Below are 24,628 nucleotides of genomic sequence, written 5' to 3'. Positions count from 1 at the left end.
CTTTCCCTTTTTCTTGAAGTGAAAACATAAGGAAAATCTTATTCATCATTAATGATGACAAAATTAACTTTTAGCATCATTCACATCAGTTCCAGATTTCAAACCACAAGAGACCATCATCCTCACTCCTTCCAGCAAATTCCACCCAGTCACTAATTACGAAAGAGAGATAAAGTTTGCCAACAAAGAAATTAATGAAGAAGATTCATCGCTGCCAATTGACTTTACTACTAAGTTAATGGGGAAAATATGTTGCAAGGAGAGCCACCCAAAAGCAAAGAGAGATTGCCCATTTGCTCAGAGGCGTTTTATTCTAGAAGAAACATTTATGACATTGACCAGCTTAATCTAATTTTAAAGAGAGAGAAAGAGAGATGAATGATATGAATCAAACTCAACCCTTGCAAGACTGGCCCAAGCCATTTTGTTCCCTGAAACAAAATGCAAGATGGTATCCTCTATACAAAGCTGACTAGACCAGCAACTGAATCCCATTTTTAAAATGGGGATTTTTCAGTCCTCAGGTGTGACACCCAGCCTTAGGGACAAGTTGCCGCTTATTGTTAGAAAATAAATGACTAAACAACAACAACAACAAGTCTTTAGCTGAGATTTCTGCATTGCAGGGGGTTGAACCAGATTACCCTTGGGGTCCCTTCCAACTATACAATTCTATGATTATAAGTCCTACTGAACTTAAGCTGTGCGTACACTGTACATTTTAAGCACATTTACGGCACATCACTTCCCCTAAAGAATCCTGGGAACTGGTTTGTTAAGTGTGCTGGGAAATGTAACTCTGTAAGGGGATAAACAACAGCTCTCTGGATTATTCAGGGGAAGAAATGCACTTTAAATGTGTTTTGAATGTATGGCACGTACACAGCCTCAGTGGGAGTTACTTCTGAGTAGGCAAGCACAGGGTTGTGCCAGTAAATCTCCTGTTTCTGCGGGGTGTAATGTTCTTACTTTCCTGGGTTGTTAAATTGTCTCTGCTTCTTACAGTATGTTGATGCTTCATTGCTAACCTTTTTTCAAGTGTGTTCTCACAACAGAAGATAGAATACTTCTCAAGGGCTTCTTTGCTCATCTCCATCGATATCATCCCCAGCCCAAGCGCAGCAAGCAATTCTGCCACTCCTGAGCAAATTTCATCCTGCTCTGCTCTAGGTGATTCTGAAATATTTTGTAATTCCCAGAACCTGAAACTTAAGACAAATTGCTGGGCTCAAAGGTCTCTTTGCCTTGCCAAGTTGGGAACGATCCAGATTAGTTCCCTCCCTCTCTGCCCCCCCCAATCACTTATCATACTGAAGTTCCTGCTTAAACAAACTCAGCAACAACAAATATAATGAAATTGCAGTTCTGTCAAGATGCACATGGCCCAGCCTTGCAAGTTGACACATGCATATATGACTGCCAAGCATTCTGAGGTATCCAGTTCCTAGTCTAAAACTTCACTTTGACTCCAATCAAATTCACAAGATGTCCACAGGCATTTCATTTTGGTATGTACTGAAGTTCTCACCCTGGGCCAGCAGGGGGATGCTGTAGATAGTTTTCACTCAGGTCCACATATGCAATAAGGGATTGAAAGTGACGTTCAGTGATTGGATAGTTACAGAAGGTTGTTACAGTTACGTTGTACTGGAGCTCTATATAGGCAGACTGGCTGAACCCTTCAGTTCAGTTCAGTTCTGTTCTGATCTGTGAATAAACAAGAGCTGTTTGGAGAATCGCTGTGTCATCTGATATGTTCACCCACAACTTAACACATTTATTTTGTATTCCAAATCTACCTGCAATTCTCTAATCCTGTTCCAAAGCCATTACCATTTTCCCAAGGGCTTGGGACAAGTGTACAACAACCTCCGTGTAACCAATAAAACGAAGGATTCCTTAGATTAAATATATATGCATAGACGAGCCAGTTGCCAGAATTCCAGTTTACACCAAAGAGCAGAGCCTGGGTTATGCAAATGAAGGGGTGGAGCTATGCAGAGAGAGGCTGGCTCAGCTCATCATGGCTTCCATTGAGTTCCATGTGACAAAAAACTTAAAAAGAGGCTGTGCTATCTACAAAGGAAACTACATAATACTAGGTCAGAATATTCATCCATCTAGCCCAGTATTGTCACTGGCAGCAGTGACTCTCTGGAGTCCCAGGCAAATCCTAGAGAGGAGAGTCTGGGCCAGCAACTTCCTGTTCAGAATCTTGCTGCTTTCTTCCATCACTGCTTCTGAGTTCCCTGCCCAGTAGTCTGCCAGTTTTGAACTGGTGTTGGAATCCCAAAACTAATAATAATAATAATAAAATTTATTTATACCCTGCCCTCCCCGGCCAGAGCCGGGCTCAGGGCAGCTAACACCAATAAAATCACAGTAAAAAACATAATGGGGGGGGGAACCAATTTAAAATACAGGTTAAAATGCAATTTAAAATGCAGCCTCATTTTAAAAGTAGCTGATAAATCAAGACCATAAGAAGAGGGAAACATAAGGGTCAGACTGAGTCCAAACCAAAGGCCAGGCGGAACAGCTCCATCTTGCAGGCCCTGCGGAAAGATGTCAAGTCCCGCAGGGCCCTAGTCTATTGTGACAGAGCGTTCCACCAAGTCGGGGCCAGTACTGAAAAGGCCCTGACCCTAGTTGAGACCAATCTAACCACCTTGCGACCTGGGACCTCCAAAATGTTGTCATTTGTGGACCTTAAGGTCCTCCGCGGGGTATACCAGCAGAAGCGGTCCCATCGGTACGTGGGTCCCAGGCCGCATAGGGCTTAAAGGTCAAAACCAGCACCTTAAACCTGACCCTGTACTCCACCGGGAGCCAGTGCAGTTGGTAAAGCACTGGATGAATGTGATCCCGTGGCAAGGACCCCGTAAGGAGCCATGCCGCAGCATTCTGCACCCGCTGGAGTTTATGGGTCAGCTTTAAGGTCAGTCCTGCGTAGAGCGAGTTACAATAATCAAGCCTGGAGGTGACCGTCGCATGGATCACTGTGGCCAGATCAGGGCGAGAAAGGTAAGGGACTAACATAACAATCTCCAGACTTGGGCTGATGGAGGCGGACACAAAGGTGGTGTCAGAGATCATGAACCTGGTCTTGGGGAAACCGCTCTGAAGTCACCTTGTCTAGAGTGGTTTGGGATTTGATGGCCACCATAACAACTAAGAAGGCTGGGCCCAACACAAAGGTCATGATCTGATTTTCTGTACTGGACAGGGGAGGAATGGTCTTTACATAAGAGAGCTCATCCCAGCTCCAGAGGGGGATATTGGGGGGCACAACTGGTTCAGTCACACTGTGTGCAGTACTTGGGGGTGCCACTAGGGAGCACCGCAACTATTACAGTCATACCTTGGATCCTGAATGCCCAGGAATTCGGACGTTTTGGCTCCCAAACGACGCAAACCTGGAAGTGATTGTTCCGGAAGGTCACGGTTCGAATCCCCGTGACAGGATGAGCGCCCGCTGCTCGGTCCCTGCTCCTGCCAACCTAGCAGTTCGAAAGCACGTCAAAGTGCAAGTAGATAAATAGGTACCATTTCGGTGGGAAGGTAAATGGCATTTCCGTGCGCTGCTCTGGTTTTGCCAGAAGCGGCTTAGTCCTGCTGGTTACATGACCTGGAAAAACTGCAGACAAACGTCGGCTCCCTTGGCCAGTAAAGCGAGATGAGCGCCGCAACCCCAGAGTCGTTCGCGACTGGACTTAACAGTCAGGGGTCCCTTTACCTTTAAGCATCCCAGCAGCACTTCCTAGGGGTGGTATTTATGCGCCAGGCCAGAACCAGTAGAGATCCGAACAATGAGGTTTATTTTATTGTTTATTTTAAAGAAAGTTGCTAAACCTCTTGGAAGAGATGGTACAAAGTAAGATGTGCAGGCAAACTTCTAAGTGAGAGGTGAAATGAGCCAGCCTTACTGCTCTCAACTTTCAGTGTTTTCTAGCCAATGAATGAAGTCAGAGTTGTGATTGACAAGTGAGTTGTCTGCACATCAGGCAACAAGAGTCCAGCCCCAAAGACCTGCTGTTTCCCGCTCCCTGATTTTTCTTTCCCGCTTCGCTGTTGTTTTCTGCTCCTTGCAATCTCCAAAGTTTAAAAGATCTACAATTTCCCCTCACAGCCAGGACTCATCTTTCCTGTGTCAGGTTTGTCTGAGGACAGATACTTCCTACATGTTGTGGTGGTTTTTTTGGCAAACACTGCTACACAAGAAGAGTTTGGATTTGGATTTGATATCCCGCTTTATCACTACCCGAAGGAGTCTCAAAGCGGCTAACATTCTCCTTTCCCTTCCTCCCCCACAACAAACATTCTGTGAGGTGAGTGGGGCTGAGAGACTTCAGAGAAGTGTGACTGGCCCAAGGTCACCCAGCAGCTGCATGTGGAGGAGCAGAGACACAAACCCGGTTCCCCAGATTACGAGTCCACCGCCCTTAACCACTACACCACACTGGCTCTCAAGAAGCGTGGGTGGAAGATGTTAGAGGATTCCACCCCGATATGGCAAATGCGAAATCTTTGCAATGAGGACTTGCTTCCGAGTAAAGCACGTGTGGGATTGTTAGCATGTTCTGAGCTGCCTTGGAGGTCATCCGATCAAAAACCGAGGTCTTTTAGAAGATAGGATCTAGCTGACATTGTTTATATCACTCCTTGGTAGCATGCACGGTCCCACTCTCACCCACCTGTCAATCTTATGAAACCCCGTGAGGTTGGTTTGAATTGCAAGCTTGGCTTTCTTCTGAGGAAATGGCAGATGGGTTCACAGGATCAGTATGAACTCTCACTTTGGGAATAAGCACACCTGAGTGCAAGTGAGGTTTGTGAATCAAAGTAAACGTACGGTAATGTGGTTGGATTAAGATGGGCTGAAGCTTTGGAGCTGTACCAATTTGCAAGGTGGAGTGAGGGACCCAGAAAAACATAGTTTGTTTTTTTTTATTTTTATTGATTTCAACATATAAATTATAAAATGTACCACAAAACTTATCACTTATACAATCTTTTTGGACTTCCATCAGCACCTCTGATGATCCACCGTTTTAACCACTTCTTATGCATTTCTTAACTTTATATTGCCTTTACATCTCTTAACAAATCATCCTTCCCCGTCTCCAATTTTGCAATACTTCCAATAATACTCCTCACAAAACTTCTTGCAACCCTACAAACGTTGTCTGTTCTTCACAATTACTTTTCAAATAATCCATAAATTTACTCCAGTCTTCCGTGAATTTCTGGTCCCGCCGGTTTCGAATCCTTCCTGTTAGTTTATCTAATTCTGCATAGTCCATTAACTTCATTCTCCATTCTTCAATCGTCAGTAATTCTTCTTGCTTCCATTTTTGGGCCAGTAATATTCTTGCTCCTGTTATTACATATAAAAAGGAAAAACATAGTTAAAGGGAGCAAAATGTGATGCCCGTAAAATAGGCACTAAGTCTTTCCCCACTGCTTACTGATTTACCCAATCTATGAGCCTTGTTCAAAGATTAAAATTTCCCAGCCGAGAGATTGATTGAGTATCCGATTAACTTTTTATTAGGAGAAAGGTCCTCCTTATACTTCTGAAAAAGTAACCTGTTTTGCTACCAGTTTTAAGGAGAAAAGTTTGCTGGGATGATAAGTTAAATCCTTCATCGGAGCAAACTCTTATCCAACAGAATGCCTGGTTTTCATAATTACTTTGTATAATGTGTTTTATTCTGTCATATGTGTCTCATTTTGTTTTGTAATGGCTTCGGCTACACAAAAATAAATAATACTGGAATCCCCGTTTGCAGTAGTATTTTTCATAGAATCATAGTTAAAAGGTCTGTATAGTTAAAGCTATGGTTTTCCCAGTAGTGATGTATGGAAGTGAGAGCTGGACCATAAAGAAGGCTGATCACCGAAGAATTGATGCTTTTGAATTATGGTGCTGGAGGAGACTCTTGAGAGTCCCATGGACTGCAAGAAGATCAAACCTCTCCATTCTGAAGGAAATGAGCCCTGAGTGCTCACTGGAAGGACAGATTGTGAAGCTGAGGCTCCAATACTTTGGCCACCTCATGAGAAGAGAAGACTCCCTGGAAAAGACCCTGGTGTTGGGAAAGATGGAGGGCACAAGGAGAAGGGGACAACAGAGGACGAGATGGTTGGACAGTGTTCTCGAAGTTACAAACATGAGTTTGACCATGGCAGTGGAAGACAGGAGTGCCTGGCGTACTCTGGTCCAGGGGGTCACGAAGAGTCGGACACGACTAAATAACTAAACAGCAACAACAACATAGAATTGAAGAGTTGGAAGGGACTGCAAGGGTCATCAGGTCCAATCGCCTGCAATCCAGGAACCTCAACCACCTCTCAAAGCACTGATTATTAAATCCAGGGTGAGTGAGATTGCCAAGGTGGGCTGGGGGATCGCTGAAAAGGGATAGTAAAAGAAGGGATTTCAAAACTATCAGCAGCACCATACGTAATATCTCTGTTTCTCCACAAGAGGGCAAATATAACAGGTAGGCGATTTCCTGTTGCCCTTGCTCAGTCACATGCAGAATCTTTGCAATGAATCCTTAAGGCAGTGGTTCCCTTACCAGTCCACACTTTGGGCATAAAAAATTGCTTGTGCCACATCATAGTTTTTATTGACAAAGAATGCACAATGCAGCTACGTAAGAATGTGAATCATTCCCAAAATATAAACAAGCCTCTTACATATGTACAGTGGACTCTCGGGTTGCGAACGTGATCCATGCTGGAGGCACGTTCGCAACCTGCAGTGTTCACAACCCACAGCGCCGCATCTGCGCACGTGCGGGTTGCGATTCAGTGCATCTGTGCATGCGCAAAGTGCAATTTCGCGCTTCTGTGCATGTGTGACCGCCGAAACCCGGAAGTAACCCGTTCCGGTACTTCCAGGTTTCAGCGGGTCCGTAACCCAAAAAAAACGCAACCTGAAGCGTCTGTAACCTGAGGTATGACTGTACCTTAAAAGTATGTATACAAACTCAGTGAAAAGTGTGAGCTTGATTTTGCTGGGTAATCTCATATATGTTAGGTCAATTTGAGGCAGACCAAGTCTCATCAACGCAAAGAAGCTTTTCTCTTTACCTGAACTCTGCTGTTCGTCAGAGTTGAAAATCCCAGTTCGCAACAATATGTCGAGGAGAAGTGTAGAAGAATAACCAGTGCTCTTAAAGAGAGGCGTGGATATCGTTTCTGGTTTTATGTCCATTCTGCAATGGAATGTTTAAACGTTTCTTTGAATTGTCCTTGAATCTTCCAGCCATACTTGCCATCCTCTCCTGCCGCACCGCTGCCTTAAGCTGTGTGGCTTCTCAGTACCAAGAAGGCTTCACAGCAGAACATGCCTGGATAGCTCAGTTGGTTAGAGCATGGTGCTGGTAATGGCAAGGTTGAAAGTTCGATTCTCAGGGACCTTTCCAACTCCACAGTTCTATTATTCTGTGATCCTATGACCACAAAGAACAAGATGTCTGGCATTAAAAAGAGTATTGTACAGTGGTACCTCAGGTTACATACGCTTCAGGTTACAGACTCCGCTAACCCAGATATAGTACCTCAGGTTAAGAACTTTGCTTCAGGATGAGAACAGAAATCGCACGGTGGCAGCGGGAGGCCCCATTAGCTAAAGTGATACCTCAGGTTAAGAACAGTTTCAGGTTAAGAACAGACCTCCGGAACAAATTAAGTTCTTAACCTGAGGTACCACTGTAATTAATCCACGATGCCCACTTATTACGGCTAGTAGCCACTTATTCTCTTCCCCCTCCCCCTCCCCCTCCCGTAGATTTTATTGAAACATTTCACCATTGTTCTTGTTTAGTCATTTAGTCGTGTCCTACTCTTTGTGACCCCCTAGACCAGAGCACGCCAGGCACTCCTGTCTTCCACTGCCTCCCGCAGTTTGGTCAAACTCATGCTGGTAGCTTCGAGAACACTGTCCAACCATCTCATCCTCTGTTGCCCCCTTCTCCTTGTGCCCTCCATCTTTCCCAGCATCAGGGTCTTTTCCAGGGAATCTTCTCTTCTCATGGGGTGGCCAAAGTCTTGGAGCCTCAGCTTCAGGATCTGTCCTTCCAGTGAGCACTCAGGGCTGATTTCCTTCAGAATGGAGAGGTTTGATCTTGCAGTCCATGGGACTCTCAAGAGTCTCCTCCAGCACCATAATTCAAAAGCATCAATTCTTCAGCAATCAGCCTTCTTTCATTTCACCATACAGTTCAAAAAAAAACACAAGCTGATCTTAAATAAACAAAAGAAAAGAAAGAGAAAAGGAGCACGGAGAATACAGAGCCCTCTCTCAAAGGTAGAACTTAATCCTTGTCTCACGCAGAAAGAGGTGGGCCCTTCCGGTTAAAGGTTGGCATGGGGGCAACGTGGAAGTTCTGCCTATGGGATATTCTCTTTATGGTCCAATCCATACACAACACCTCATTCATTGGCTGTCATTAATTATTATTAATTATTATTATTATTAATTTATTTATATCCCGCCCTCCCCAGCCAAAGCCGGGCTCAGAGCAGCTAACAACAATAAAAATAACACAGTTTACATAAAATCACAATTAATTGAAATACATTCTAAAATCAATTTATTCTAAAATCAATTCAGAGTCAAATTAATGGCAACCATTGGGCTAGAATGCTATGAGGATTACAGAAGGACTGAGCCTTAGCCAAAGGCCTGGTGGAACAGCTCTGTCTTGCAGGCCCTGCGGAAAGAAGTCCTGCAGGGCCCTAGTCTCTTGTGACAGAGCATTCCACCAGATCGGAGCCACAGCCAAAAAAAGCCCTGGCTCTGGGTGAGGCCAGCCTAACCTCCCTGTGGCCAGGGATATTCAAGATGTTTTTGTTTGAAGACCGTAAGGTCCTCTGTGGGACATACCAGGAGAGGCGGTCCCGTAGGTACGTGGGTCCTAGGCCGCATAGGGCTTTAAAGGTCAAAACCAGCACCTTAAACCTGATCCTGTACTCCACCGGGAGCCAGGTCAGCTGGTATAGCACTGGGTGAATGTGATCCCGCAGTGAGGACCCCGTAAGGAGTCCCGCCGCAGCATTCTGCAGCCGCTGGAGTTTCTGGGTCAGTCTCAAAGGCAGCCCCACGTAGAGTGAGTTACAATAATAAAGTGTGGCTAGGATGGCTTTGGGTCCTCCAGACTGGAGGGAGGGAGGTTTGGAGGTGTGGTCTGCAACACATCTCAGATGCAATAATGGTGCTTTCGAGCTGGGTTTCTACTGAGCCGTCCAGCCATCATTCTGCTCTGTTAGTTGTTTTGCAATGCTTCCAGCCCAAAAAATTTGCAGGCATAGACAGTATTGAAAGTGGAGCTGTGTAAGATGGAGGCCAAGAGTATCGGCATTGCTATGCTTTGCATGTGCATGGATCCCCCAGCTGAAAAACGTTGCTTTGGTTCTGATCCGTTATAGCTGTTCCTACATTCTTGCACTTTACTCTTCAACCAAGGCCAGATCTCCAAAATGCCATCTGTGGCAAACATCTGCCGGGAGGAATAACTTAGGCCTCAGCGCATCTTGTTGCAACGCACAAGGATCAGAGGCTACAGAGTCCTTCCATGTTACGATGACAAATTTTCCAAAGAAACAGCCCCCATCTTGGGCTTTGAAAGGTCAACATTCCAAAGCAGTTCCCTTCACAAACCACAGATCTATTTTAGCCGATATCCTCCTGGAAAGGAACCTCCTGCTTATGATCACTGCATGGATTTTCCGATCCCCTCATAGTCTATCTTAAGACCCCTGCTGGTTTTGAGCAGTGATTCCTGCAGTATTGGACCAAGGCAACATTGTTTGCTTGCTTGTTTCCTTTCTTCTTCAGCCCTTCTCCAGCTGGGCAAATGATGTGACGGGTGTCTGTCGGCTTGAAAAAGTTCCCCACCACCACATGTGGCGTTTGAGCCCAATGACTTCATCCATGTTCCTTCTATAATAAATGGATGTGCGGAGAAGAGGCTCAGCTTTGGTTTTGTGGGGGCAAAATCACCACCTTCCAACGGTCTTCGGCCATGGGGCCTAGCAGGGCACAAAACCATCTTTCAGCTTTGTCGGGATAAGTAAATCTGGTCAAGATTTTGGCAGGCCAACAGAGAGTCAATCGCTTTATGCTGGTGGAGAGATAAGAATCTTTGCAGACTTCTGGAAAGTCAAAGATCACATCCACGTCATTTGAAGCACATCACTTTCTCCCAAAGATTCCTGCTAACTGTACAGTGGTACCTCAGGTTACATACACTTCAGGTTACATACGTTTCAGGTTACAGACTCCGCTAACCCAGAAATAGTGCTTCAGGTTAAGAACTTTGCTTCAGGATGAGAACAGAAATCGTGCTCCGGCGGCGCAGCGGCATCAGGAGGCCCCATTAGCTAAAGTGGTGCTTCAGGTTAAGAACAGTTTCAGGTTAAGTATGGACCTCCGGAATGAATTAAGTACTTAACCTGAGGTACCACTGTAGTTTGTTAAGGGTGCTGGGAATTGTAGCTCTGTAAGGGGGCAAGCTACCGGGTGGCTCTGTGGTCTAAACCACAGAGCCTAGGACTTGCAGATCAGAAGGTTGGTGGTTTGAATCCCCGCGACGGGTTGAGCTCCCGTTGCTCGGTCCCTGCTCCTGCCAACCTAGCAGTTCGAAAGCACGTCAAAGTGCAAGTAGATCAATAGGTACCGTTCCGGCAGGAAGGTAGACGGCGTTTCCATGCACTGCTCTGGTTCGCCAGAAGCGGCTTAGTCATGCTGGCCACATGACCCAGAAGCTGTACGCCGGCTCCCTCGGCCAATAAAGTGAGATGAGCGCCGCAACCCCAGAGTCGGCCACGACTGGACCTAATAGTCAGGGGTACCTTTACCTTTTAAGGGGGCAAGCTACAGTTCCCAGGTTTCTTTGAGGGGGAGAGCAGTGTGCTTTAAATGTGCTATGGTGTGAGTGTGACCAAAATAGGCTTTGTCCCCTGGTTTTAATAATAATACCTTTATTGTCAATGTACAACCTGTGTACAATGAAATTAACCAAGTCTCCCTCCCCGCCCCACAAACACTCAGTCTCATTGCAGTATGTGTGCTTGTCGCACAACACACCAACCCCGAAAGTCAGTTGCACTATATTATTTTCCGTTCAGCAGCCAGACAGCCCACAGATAGAAACTGTTTTTTAGCCTGTTGGTACAACTGATTATACTTCTATATCTCCTGCCTGAGGGTGGAAGATTAAAGAGGTGCTGGCCAGGGTGTGAATCACCCCTGAGAATTTTTCTCACTCTCCTAAGGCCTTGCAGACTGGCCTTAGGGGACAACTTCATTGGCCTTACAGACAACTTCATTGTCCAGAAAGTGGGAGAAGCAACAAGAGGAACAGCCATTTTAGATCTGGTCCTAACCAATGTTGATGACCTGGTTAGTGGGGTAGAAGTGGAAGGATCATTAGGCGCGAGTGATCATGCTCTTCTGAAGTTTACTATACAGCGGAAAGGAGCAGCCAAGCATACTAGGACTCAATTTCTTGACTTTAAGAAAGCCGACTTCATAAAACTTAGGGAAGTGCTGGGTGAGATCCCATGGACAGTAATACTAAAAGGAAAGGGAGTTCATGATGGCTGGGAGTTTGTTAAGAGGGAGATAGTAAAAGCACAACTTCAGGCAATACCAATGAGACGGAAACATGGAAGGTGCCTAAAGAAGCCAGGGTGGCTATCTAAAGAACTTTTAACTGAGTTAAGATTAAAAAAGGATGTGTACAAAAAATGGAAAAGGGGGGAAACCACCAAAGAGGAATTCAAACAAATAGCCAGCACGTCTAGACACAAAGTCAGAAAAGCTAAAGCACAGTATGAACTCAGGCTTGCTAGAGAGGTTAAAAGCAACAAAAAAGGCTTTTATGGGTATGTTCGTAGCAAAAGGAAGAACAAAGAAACAGTGGGGTCACTCAGAGGAGAAGATGGTGAAATGCAAACAGGGGACACAGAAAGGGCTGAACTCCTCAATGCCTTCTTTGCCTCAGTCTTCTCCGATAAAGAAAACAATGCCCGACCTGAAGAATTTGGAGCAAATGATTCAGCAGAGGAAACACAGCCCAGAATAACTAAGGAGATAGTACAAGAATACTTGGCTAGTTTAGATGTATTCAAGTCTCCAGGGCCAGATGAACTGCATCCAAGAGTATTAAAAGAACTGGCAGATGTGATTTCAGAACCACTGGCAGTCATCTTTGAGAATTCCTGGAGAACAGGCGAAGTCCCGGGAGACTGGAGGAGGGCAAATGTTGTCCCTATTTTCAAAAAGGGGAAAAGAGAGGACCCAAATAATTACCGCCCAGTCAGTCTGACATCAATACCAGGGAAGATTCTGGAGCAGATCATTAAGCAAACAGTCTGTGAGCACCTAGAAAGGAATGCTGTGATCACCAATAGTCAGCATGGATTTCTGAAAAATAAGTTACGTCAGACTAACCTGATCTCGTTTTTTGACAGAATTACAAGCCTGGTAGATGAAGGGAACGCAGTGGATGTAGCCTACCTTGATTTCAGCAAGGCATTTGACAAGGTGCCCCATGATATTCTTGTAAAGAAGCTGGTAAAATGCGGTCTTGACTATGCTACCACTCAGTGGATTTGTAACTGGCTGACTGGCCGAACCCAAAGGGTGCTCATCAATGGTTCCTCTTCATCCTGGAGAAGAGTGACTAGTGGGGTGCCACAGGGTTCTGTCTTGGGCCCGGTCTTATTCAACATCTTTATCAACGACTTGGATGATGGACTCAAGGGCATCCTGATCAAATTTGCAGATGACACCAAAGTGGGAGGGGTGGCTAACACCCCAGAGGACAGGATCACACTTCAAAACGACCTTGACAGATTAGAGAACTGGGCCAAAACAAACAAGATGAATTTTAACAGGGAGAAATGTAAAGTATTGCACTTGGGCAAAAAAAATGAGAGGCACAAATACAAGATGGGTGACACCTGGCTTGAGAGCAGTACATGTGAAAAGGATCTAGGAGTCTTGGTTGACCACAAACTTGACATGAGCCAACAGTGTGACACGGCAGCTAAAAAAGCCAATGCAATTCTGGGCTGCATCAATAGGAGTATAGCATCTAGATCAAGGGAAGTAATAGTGCCACTGTATTCTGCTCTGGTCAGACCTCACCTGGAGTACTGTGTCCAGTTCTGGGCACCACAGTTCAAGAAGGACACTGACAAACTGGAACGTGTCCAGAGGAGGGCAACCAAAATGGTCAAAGGCCTGGAAACGATGCCTTATGAGGAATGGCTAAGGGAGCTGGGCATGTTTAGCCTGGAGAAGAGGAGGTTAAGGGGTGATATGATAGCCATGTTCAAATATATAAAAGGATGTCACATAGAGGAGGGAGAAAGGTTGTTTTCTGCTGCTCCAGAGAAGCGGACACGGAGCAATGGATCCAAACTACAAGAATGAAGATTCCACCTAAACATTAGGAAGAACTTCCTGACAGTAAGAGCTGTTCGACAGTGGAATTTGCTGCCAAGGAGTGTGGTGGAGTCTCCTTCTTTGGAGGTCTTTAAGCAGAGGCTTGACAACCATATGTCAGGAGTGCTCTGATGGTGTTTCCTGCTTGGCAGGGGGTTGGACTCGATGGCCCTTGTGGTCTCTTCCAACTCTATGATTCTATGATTCTATGATTCTAAGGCAACGATCCCTTGCGATGTCATCTAGCAGGCTCAGGGGACAGCCCATGATATCATGTTTCACCACCCTCTGTAAAGACTTTCTGCCCGTGGCTGTCAAGCCAACGTACCACACTGTGATACAATATGAGAGGACACTTTCTATTGTGGACCAGTAGAAGGAGGTCATCAATTGTTGTTTAACATTGTTCTTTCGCAAGACCCTGCGGAAGTGGAGTCTCTGTTGGGCCTTCCTAACCACCTGAGTTGTATTGTTTTTCCAAGTGAGGTCTTCACTAAGGTAAACTCCCAGGAATTTAAAGGAAGAGACTCTCTCCACACAACGCCCCTGATATACAGTGGGGCTAGTTCCCCTCTCTTCCTCCAAAAGTCCAACACCAGTTCCCCAAACTGCAAACGGTTTGGGAGAATGGTACATGAAAGGGTGCAGAGAAAAACAGATTGCTACTAAGCAAAACCTTACAACCAGCCCCCCTTCAGAAGAAGAAACAGGACTGTGTGCACCCTTTGCTATTATCTGTCTGTCTATTCTGTGCCACTAAAAAGTTGATTTTGTGACCATTCGGGACAATGCAAACCAAGCAAATGTGCACAATTTCTTTTGGATGCATATTTTGTGTGGGTGTTATATCTTTGCCAGTGTGGTGTAGTAGTTAGAGCAGGGGTCGTCAACCTTTTTATACCTACCGCCCACTAATACATCTTTCTTGATGGTAAAATTTCCTTACCCCCCACCAGTGCTCGATGGAAGGAGGATTCAGCTTGTGCTGTAGAACCCCCTAACGCCCACCTAGAATCCTGAAACGCCCACTAGTGGGCGGTAGGGACCAGGTTGACAACCCCTGGGTTAGAGCGTTGGACTCAAGACCTGGAAGACCAGGGTTCAAATCCACCCCGCAGCCACAAAACGTATTGGGTGACATCATCATAATCATCCGCAGCCACAAAACGTATTGGGTGACATCATCATAATCATCATCATTATAATTATTGTTATTACAGTGGATGCTCAGGTTGCGAACGTGATCCGTGCAGGATGCACGTTCGCAACCCACAGCGGCATGTCTGCACACAAGCGGGTTGCAATTTGGCACTTCTGCGCATGCGCAAAGCGCGATTTAGTGCTTCTGCGCATGCGCAACCCCCGAAACCCGGAAGTAACCCCTTCCGGTACTTCCAGGTTTCAGTGGGTCCATAATCCAAAAAACCGCAACCTGAAGAGTCTGTAACCTGAGGTATGACTGTATTATTATTATTATTATTATTATTATTATTAATTCAACTTATACACTGCCCTATACCTGGAGGTCTCAGGGTGGTTCACAACAAGACCACAACATATAAAATCAAACCCAAAGCAGTAACCCAATAAGCCCCCCCCCCAAAAGCTACATTCTAAAAGGGTGTTGGATGTCAATAAGATCAATCAAAGGCCTGGTTAAAAAGGAACATTTTGGCCCAGCGCCTAAAGGTGTATAATGAAGGTGCCAGGTGAAATTCTATCAGCCCATTTGCAAGGATAGTTTTATGGTTAGGCCCTAACCATCCCTGAGTTGCGGGGGGGGGCAGTTTGGACTGGATGCCCTTTGGGGTCCCTTCCAACCCTACAATTCTATGATTCTATAAAACCACCCCTAAATTAATAAAAACAGCCATTAATAAAAACAAATGGTTGCTAGCATGTCCTTATATCCCTATATTGCTTCTTTATTCCCTCTTTGAGCCACAAATGATTGGTTTTCTCCACCTGGTCACCTGGTAGCGATGTCTGGGGGGTCACAGGAGAGCACGCAAGGAACTTTTTTGGGGCAAGGGGCAATCTTGTTACATTCAAAGTATCCATCTCAAATAAAAAGAGCTTTTTGATTACAGTGGTACCTCAGGTTACAGATGCTTCAGGTTACAGATGCTTCAGGTTACAGACTCCGCTAACCCAGAAATTGTACCTTGGGTTAAGAACTTTGCTTCAGGATGAGAACAGAAATCACACGATGTTGGCGCGGTGGCAGCGGGAGGCCCCAGTAGCTAAAGTGGTGCTTCAGGTTAAGAACAGTTTCAGGTTAAGAACGGACCTCCAGAACGAATTAGGTTCTTAAACCGAGGTACCACTGTATTATTTTTTAAGCAGGGTATGTTTTGTTTACTGATCAGTAACAGGGTATTATTTTTTAAGCAGGGTATGTTTTGTTTACTGATCAGTTTTGTTTACTGAGAGCCAGTCTGGTGTAGTGGTTAAGAGCGATAGACTCGTAATCTGGTGAACCGGGTTCGCTTCCCCGCTCCTCCACATGCAGCTGCTGGGTGACCTTGGGCCAGTCACACTTCTCTGAAGTCTCTCAGCCCCACTCACCTCACAGAGTGTTTGTTGTGGGGGAGGAAGGGAAAGGAGAATGTTAGCCGCTTTGAGACTCCTTAAAGGGAGTGAAAGGCAGGATATCAAATCCAAACTCTTCTTCTTCTTCTTCAGTACAAGACTCCTGGCATCCTTCTGAGCAAGCGAGTATCTTTCTCATACAATGTGTTCGCAGGACAGGGCTTGGACATAGTCGTGGCGAGCGAAATGAAAGGAATTGGGGGTTGGGGACACGGGGAAGGAGCTGTTTCGCTTGCCAGCTCTGTGGTCAACACCATTGCCCTGACCTGATTACTTCAGCTGATGTTTTTCCTAAATCTGTCATGATTCAGCAATTATCAGCTTTCGCAACACTCTGTGACTGTCCTGCGAGAAGATGCTGAGGGACTGTTTTATTGTGGGCTGGATGTTCCTGAAAGGACCTTTGAATATACAAACACACACACACTCTCTCTCTCCTTACACCCTTGGCTTTTCCCTGGCCAGAGAAAGTACAGAAAGACAGAAGGGGGAAGAGGAGAGGGAGGGGAGAGAGCAAACTTCCACATCCCCCAAGTGTGAGGGAAATTCAGCTGAACACAATTTGGATGTGAACCGAACGATGCCTTTTATAACAGGCTCGCATGTCAACAATATATTTTTCCATTAAGCCCTGGAAGAGGTCCAGATTGAGGAATTAAACGTTCCTTCTTCCATGGGAGTCCTTGCATAATAGGGAACGCGTGGAGTGGAATGGGATTAGCACCCATGCGCAGCTAATAGTTCCAAAAGGGCTCCCCTTCCTGTGCCTGGCTCACTGTGTATTGAAAAATCGTTGCTAAGTTGTATTTTTTTAAATGAAGGCAAAAAATAAGGGAATTTTCCCACCGGTTGATCAGCAGAACACTGGACAAACATGCTGGGTTATCTGTGTCAGGAGGTCTGTTCTGCAGGTCCGCACAGTTCCTAAGAAGCTAAAAAAAAAAAAAAAGCCAGAGAAGACAAAAATGCAAACACAATTCAGCACAGTTTGCTAAGAGTACTGATGGATAAATCTGTCAGTTTTTGGTCCCCTCAGTTTTCAAATCATAAATGCATTTCTTCCCCCCTGCTGCAGCACTTTGCTTTTTTTAAAAAAAGTATCTTCATTAAAATTAACCAGTTGTTGTTGTTTAGTCGTTTAGTCGTGTCCGATTCTTTGTGACCCCATGAACCACAGCATGCCAGGCCCTCCTGTCTTCCACTGCCTCCCGCAGTTTGGTCAAACTCATGCTGGTAGCTTCGAGAACACTGTCCAACCATCTCATCCTCTGTTGTCCCCTTCTCCTTGTGCCCTCCATCTTTCCCAACATCAGGGTCTTTTCCAGGGCGTCTTCTCTTCTCATGAGATGGCCAAAGTATTGGAGCCTCAGCTTCAGGATCTGTCCTTCCAGTGAGCACTCAGGGCTGATTTCCTTAAGAATGGATAGGTTTGATCTTCTTGCAGTCCATGGGACTCTCAAGAGTCTCCTCCAGCAGCATAATTCAAAAGCATCAATTCTTCGGTGATCAGCCTTCTTTATGGTCCAGCTCTCACTTCCATACATCACTACTGGGAAAACCATAGCTTTAACTATACAGACCTTTGTTGGCAAGGTGATGTCTCTGCTTTTTAAGATGCTGTCTAGGTTTGTCATTGCAAAATTAACCAGTATTTTACTGCAAATTTCTCCCAAGAAACACATCTCTGTATGCAATTTTGCTTAACACAAACATTCTTTACAAGCAATTTCCCCTATAGTTTTATGCACGTGTCGTAAAGCGCTCTGAGACCTTGAATAAATAGTGTTATATAAATATAATTTATAGATGAATAAATTCAATACAGTCATATATGCATTTTCATGTGCGCTTTCCCTTGTAATCTGCATTTTTGTACACATTATTTGGGACACATTATTTGCCTTGCAAAATTCAGAGAAATTCAAATTTTGGATAAGTGTGTTTTGGTTCGCGTATTGGTGCGAGCAGAGTGTAGTTTCTCATCAAAATGCAAACAAGATTTAATTTCCTCTCTGTCCTTAGCTGGGAGTCATCGGGCTTCAAGGCATGACATTGTGGACATGGAGCATAGGAGCCAACTTCTAGGGGCTGAGGGGTCTTCGGCCCCCCAATAAAATATTTGAGGTTGCTACACCCCCCCCCCCGTTGATGGACATTGCCATTCAGATGGTATGTGAGCACCACATCATGTGATCGATTATGCAGGGCGGGGCTTAGCTCCCCCCCCCCAATATTTTATTCAAATTGGCACCCCAGGTTAATAGACTACCCTGTCCCTTTCAGAACATTAAAGTTTAAAACTATCAGCTGCTCTTTGCCCTTCAGCTATGAGCATGCCACTCTGAAATCCTTATAAAACACTCACTGAACACTTGATAAGAATCCCCACCCCAATGCCTGGGGTGCTTAGTTAAGCCCTGTGGCTAGAGTGCAATAAAATAAATTAATTAATTAAAATGTACATGGCTTCTGTGAATAGGAAGGGACATAGGCAGCTGCCTGATGTTGAGCCAGACTCTTGGACTAGCTATCTCAGTATTGTCAACACTGTCTGGCAGCCGCTGTCCGTCTCTCCCAGCCCTACCTGGCGACACCAGGGATTGAACCCGTGACCTTCTGCACATAAAACAGATGCTCTACCACTGAGTTACGGTGCTTCCTAAGCACTCACTCTAGAGGAGGCTGTCCACTGTGTCTCTGCATGATGGATTAACCTGGCCTACTTCCAATCAGCCTTCACTGGTAGAGGACAGTTGCTGTGTGCCATTTCTGCCCTACAAGTTGAAGACCAACATCTGATTCACAACAGAAGAAGAAGAAGAAGAGTTTGGATTTGATATCCCACTTTATCACTACAGTGGTACCTCGAGTGAAGTACTTAATTCGTTCCAGAGGTCCGTTCTTAACCTGAAACTGTTCTTAACCTGAAGCACCACTTTAGCTAATGGGGCCTCCTGCTGCTGCCGCACCGTCGGAGCACGATTTCTGTTCTCATCCTGAAGCAAAGTTCTTAACCCGAGGTACTATTTCTGGGTTAGCGGAGTCTGCAACCTGAAGCGTATGTAACCTGAAGTGTATGTAACCCAAGGTACCACTGTACCCAAAGGAGTCTCAAAGCAGCTAACAATCTCCTTTTCCCTTCCTCCCCCACAACAAACACTCTGTGAGGTGAGTGAGGCTGCAAGAAGTGTGACTGGCCCAAGGTCACCCAGCAGCTGCATGTGGAGGAGCGGGGAATTGAACCCGGTTCACCAGATTACGAGTCCACCGCTCTTAACCACTACACCATACTGGCTGTATGCAGGTAGGTGTCTTTTTTTAAAAAAAGGCATCTCTAATCACATGGTGGTTTTGGATCAGGTTAGCCGTATTGATTTGTATGCTGTTGGTGGATTCTTGTCATTGTCTTGTTGGGCTGTGTGTGTGATAAAGGGGTAAAGGCGTCTTCTTCTATTTGTCCCAGTGTCAGTTTCAGTTTATTGGTTAATTTTTCTAGTAAGGCTGTTTCCCATACTATTTGGTACCATTGGTCCATACTTACTCCTGACAGGTCACTCCAGTGGTTGGTCACTCACACATGAAAACAAAGACCACCTAGCAAAACTGACGGGAAGAGTTAGAGGAGTATTGAACCAGGAAATATTTGGAGAATGGAGAATATTTAAGGATTATATAAGATCATATTGTACCAATCACACCATATTAGCAGAACTTGAGTGATACTTGTAAACACAACAAACACCGTTTGTAAACACAACAAACACCGTTTGTGGAGTAGACGGGAACAATATTAAAGAATATAAAACTGTGCGGAAAAAATGACATTAGAAACATTTTGTCAGAAGTCTTTTTTATTTAAGTATTTAATTAAGTATTAATTAGGAAGATTAAGTGTTTTCTATGTACGTAAATTTGCATTTTCTTCTTTCTTTTTTCTGTATTTTCTTTTCTTTTTTCTTAATTGTTTTTTCTTTAATTTTCTTTTTGTAGTATGAGAAAGCAAATTCTTTGTAAAATCTTTGTATAAGTGTGTAATTTAAATTAATAAAGATTATTTTTTTAAAAAAAAAGACCATCACAGCCAACCACAAATGAACAACCACACCCTAGGCCAACCCCAACCTCTCTCACCACCAAAGGAACACAAGTGAACAGCAGAGAACCTGCACATGCAACGCTGACACAAAACCCCACATATATTAAGTAAACTAGAAACACCCCTACCCGACCCCACCCCTACTCATCTTTTCCCCCGCTCCACCTCTTTCCCCCTTTTCTTCCTAATGTCTCGACAAATGAAACTGATTTGTAAAAAAAAATGTTACATGAGGAGGGGGGAATAAAAGAGAGAGACATTGCACATACTTTTGTAAATCAAGAAAATCTTTAATAAAAATACATTTTTTAAAAAAAAATCACATGGTGGTTTTAATTGCACCAATTCAATTGGCAAGCTTTAGGGTTACACAGAAGTCTTGGTGGGTTCTCCTTCCTTGGAGGTTTTGAAGCAGAGCCTGGATGCCCATCTGTCACAGATGCCTTAGTTGAGGTTCCTGCATCGCTTGGACTAGATGGCCTTTGGGGGTCCCTTCCCCCTTTGGGGATCCTGAAGATCCCAGGCCACAGAGAGGTTAGGCTGGCCTCAACTAGAGCCAGGGCTTTCTCGGCCGCGGCTCCAATCTGGTGGAACGTTCTGTCACAAGAGACTAGGGCCCTGCGGGACCTGACATCTTTCCGCAGGGCCTGCAAGACAGAGCTGTTCCACCAGGCCTTTGGTCAGGGCGCAGCCTGACCCCCTCCTCTGGCAATCTGCACAGAATTTTGCTTAATGGTTGCCATCAATTTGATTTTAATTTGATTTTAATTAATTTTATAATGAATGTTTTTAGAATGTTGGATTATTTTGATTGTTGTTAGCCGCCCTGAGCCCAGCTTCGGCTGGGGAGGGCGGGATATAAATAAAATTTATTATTATTATTATTCCAACTCTACAATTCTCTGATTCTAGTATTCTTCTTGGGACGGGGAACTGACGCCTTCATCCTTCCAAAGCAGCAGTTCTCAACCTGTGGGTCCCCAGATGTTGTTGGACTACAACTCCCATCATCCCTAGCTAGCAAGGCCAGAGCTCAGGGATGATGGGAGTTGTAGTCCAACAACATCTGGGGGCCCACAGGTTGAGAACAGCTGTCCCAAAGCCTGCTCTCCTGCCAAGGGAGCTTGTTCAATGTCACCTGAACCCTTTTAGATCTCATGCCGTGCATTAGCGCTGATTTTGTTTCAACCTCCTTCAAGATGATTAATTCCAGCCCGGATATGATAAACGACTCCTTTGCGACTGCACATAACTTCGTTAACTCCTGTGCAGCACCCTCGTAAAGACCCGTGCATTAAATTCCTTCCCGGGAACATCAGAATTTCCTTTCGGGTCATTAATAATCACAGATGAAACTCAGGCTGCCAGTGTTCTAAGCCAGGCTACGCATCCTCAGCCAATCTCAGACGTACGTGTCACATTTCTGACATTTGCTTGCGGGAGGTGAATTGACAGAGGGGGGCAATTTCTCCCCACCGCCTTGCAGATATTCCCTCCGAGCAAAGATTGATAAGAGTGGCTGTGGCCCCACATTCTGAGAGGCTGGGAGAATCACTTCTACCGCTGGAGACTCCTGCCAGAAGATCACTCAGTGCTTTAAGGCCTTGCCAAGGATTGCAGATAACAGATGCATTTGGGAGAAGCGGCAGCTGGGAGGCCAAAGATGAAAAGTTATTTGCACACACTAGGCAGGTTTGGAATCAGGGGGTGGGAAGGGCCTTGGTCTTGTATACCTGAAGGAGCATCTCCACCCCCATCGTTCAGCCCGGACACTGAGATCCAGCGCCGAGGGCCTTCTGGCGGTTCCCTCATTGCGAAAAGTGAGGTTACAGGGAACCAGACAGATGGCCTTCTCGGTAGTGGCGCCCGCCCTGTGGAACGCCCTCCCTTCAGATGTCAAAGAGATAAACAACTACCTGACATTCAGAATACATCTTAAGGCAGCCCTGTTCAGGGAAGTTTTTAATGTGTGACATTTTAGTGTATTTTTGGTCGCTGTGGAAGCCGCCCAGAGTGGCTGGGGAAACCCAGCCAGATGGGCAGGGTACAAATAATAAATTATTATTATTATTATTATTATTATTATTATTATTATTATTATTATTATAGCTCAGGGATAGAGCATCCGCTTTGCATGCAGAAGGTCCCGGGTTCAGTCCCTGGCATCTTCAGGTAGGACTGGGGATGCTCCCCTCTCTGAAACCCTGTAGGGTGTCCATCAATATGCAGATGATACCCAGTTCTACCTCTCCTTTGAATCGGAACCAGTGAAGGAGGTGAAGGTCCTGTGTGAGTGTCTGGAGGTAGTTGGAGGATGGATGGCAGCTAACAGATTGAGGTTGAATCCTGACAAGACAGAAGTACAGTGGTACCTCGGGTAACATACGCTTCAGGTTACAGACACTTCAGGTTACAGACTCCACTAACCCAGAAATAATACCTCGAGTTAAGAACTTTGCTTCAGGATGAGAACAGAAATTGTGCTCCGGTGGCACGGTGGCAGCAGGAGGCCCCATTAGCTAAAGTGGTACCTCAGGTTAAGAATAGTTTGAGGTTAAGAACGGACCTCTGGAGCGAATTAAGTACTTAACCCAAGGTACCACTGTACTGTTTTGGGGGGACAGGAGGCAAGCAGGTGTGGAGGACTCCCTGGTCCTGAATGGGGTAACTGTGCCCCTGAAGGACCAGGTGCGCAGCCTGGGAGTCATTCTGGACTCACAGCTGTCCATGGAGGCGCAGGTCAATTCTGTGTCCAGGGCAGCTGTTTACCAGCTCCATCTGGTACGCAGGCTGAGACCCTACCTGCCCGCAGACTGTCTCGCCAGAGTGGTGCATGCTCTAGTTATCTCCCGCTTGGACTACTGCAATGCGCTCTATGTGGGGCTACCCTTGAAGGTGACCCAGAAACTACAACTAATCCAGAATGTAGCAGCTAGACCGGTGACTGGGAGCGGCCGCTGAGACCACATAACACTTGAAAGACCTACACTGGCTCCCAGGGAACCAGGCACTACCTTCTCGGTAGTGGCACCCACCCTGTGGAACACCCTCCCACCAGATGTCAAAGAGAACAACAACTACCAGACTTTTAGAAGACATCTGAAGGCAGCCCTGTTTAGGGAAGCTTTTAATGTTTGATGCATTACTGTATTTTAATATTTTGTTGAAAGCTGCCCAGAATGGCTGGGGAATTATGATGATGATGATGATGATGATGATGATGATGATGATGACTATGATGATGACAATATTAAGCTAGATGGACCAACGGTCTGACACCCTATACATATTTACTCAGAAGTAAATCCCACTTCCTTCCAAGCCAGTGCACATCCTACAAAAATCTATACCCTTCTTCTGAGATTGTTGTGGTCACAATTCAGCCACAATTTCAAGCCCTGTGGATTCAAAGATAGAAATTTAAGCAAGTGCTGAAAACTCCCATTTGAAAGCCATCCAGCTTTTAAAAAGTACTATGTGTTTGCTGGATCATGCCCCCCACATTCTGCTCTGCTCACCTGATCAATTGCTACAGCATTTTATTCCTTACCAGATTTTTATTTATTTTTTTGCCATTTTTTCCCCAAACCCAAACTTTTTGCAAGTTTTACAAGTGTCCATTGAACACTCCCTACTGATCTTCTACTGACTTGACCTTTTCGGTCAAGAACCTGATGTTGAAAGACAGGGTGGAGTGGTCATATGGTGCAAATTCAGATTTGCTTATTTTCTTTATTTTGCAATTTGTACTTCTTCTTTCTTGGAAAGGGGTAGGCGCTAGGCTACTGAAATGGTTCAGTTCCAGACCATTTTCCAGAAGGTTAGGTCTATTTCAGCAGGTAAGTTTGTGGCGCTTTCAAGACTCGGCACATAGAGTGTGACACAAGTGTTAAAGCTTATTTTATTTATTTCATAAAGTTTACACACAGCTTTTGCACATGCAGTTTAAAGACAGAATGTGTTTAGTTTGTGGCGTAAGCTTCAAAGATGATGCCAGGAGTGCCAACTTGGTCCTGAGACTGCGGGTGCCCAGGGTCGTGGGTGCCACGGCCCTGGCATTGAAATGTGTGGGTGCCTGGCCCCTTCATGGGGAATTCTGTGGGTGCTTGGCACTGGCAGAGGAAGAGGAGTGCAAGGGGAGCACACCCCCCCAGGCAGTGTGATCCCAGTGGGGTGCCATCATGGCTGCTCCTCCGCCCGCCCGCGCTGAGTGCCACGCCCCCAGGACACACATCATGCCCCTGTGGGTGGTGCGCCATGCCCCCGGAATGCATGCCAGGACCAACCCTGCCTGCTCTCCGCCACTGGTGCTTGGGCACCTAGGGCCCCAGGGAGTTGGCACTTGTGGTTGATGCCATAGTCACGCACAAAGTCGTACAGTGGTACCTTGGGTTACATACACTTCAGGTTACATACGCTTCAGGTTACAGACTCCGCTAACCCAGAAATAGTACCTTGGGTTAAGAACTTTG

Source organism: Podarcis filfolensis (genome assembly GCF_964270895.1).
Source record: "Podarcis filfolensis genome assembly, chromosome: 3".
Taxonomy (NCBI): Eukaryota; Metazoa; Chordata; class Lepidosauria; order Squamata; family Lacertidae; genus Podarcis; species Podarcis filfolensis.
The sequence above is the reverse complement of the archived record's forward strand: the minus strand, read 5'-3'. Positions refer to the sequence as shown.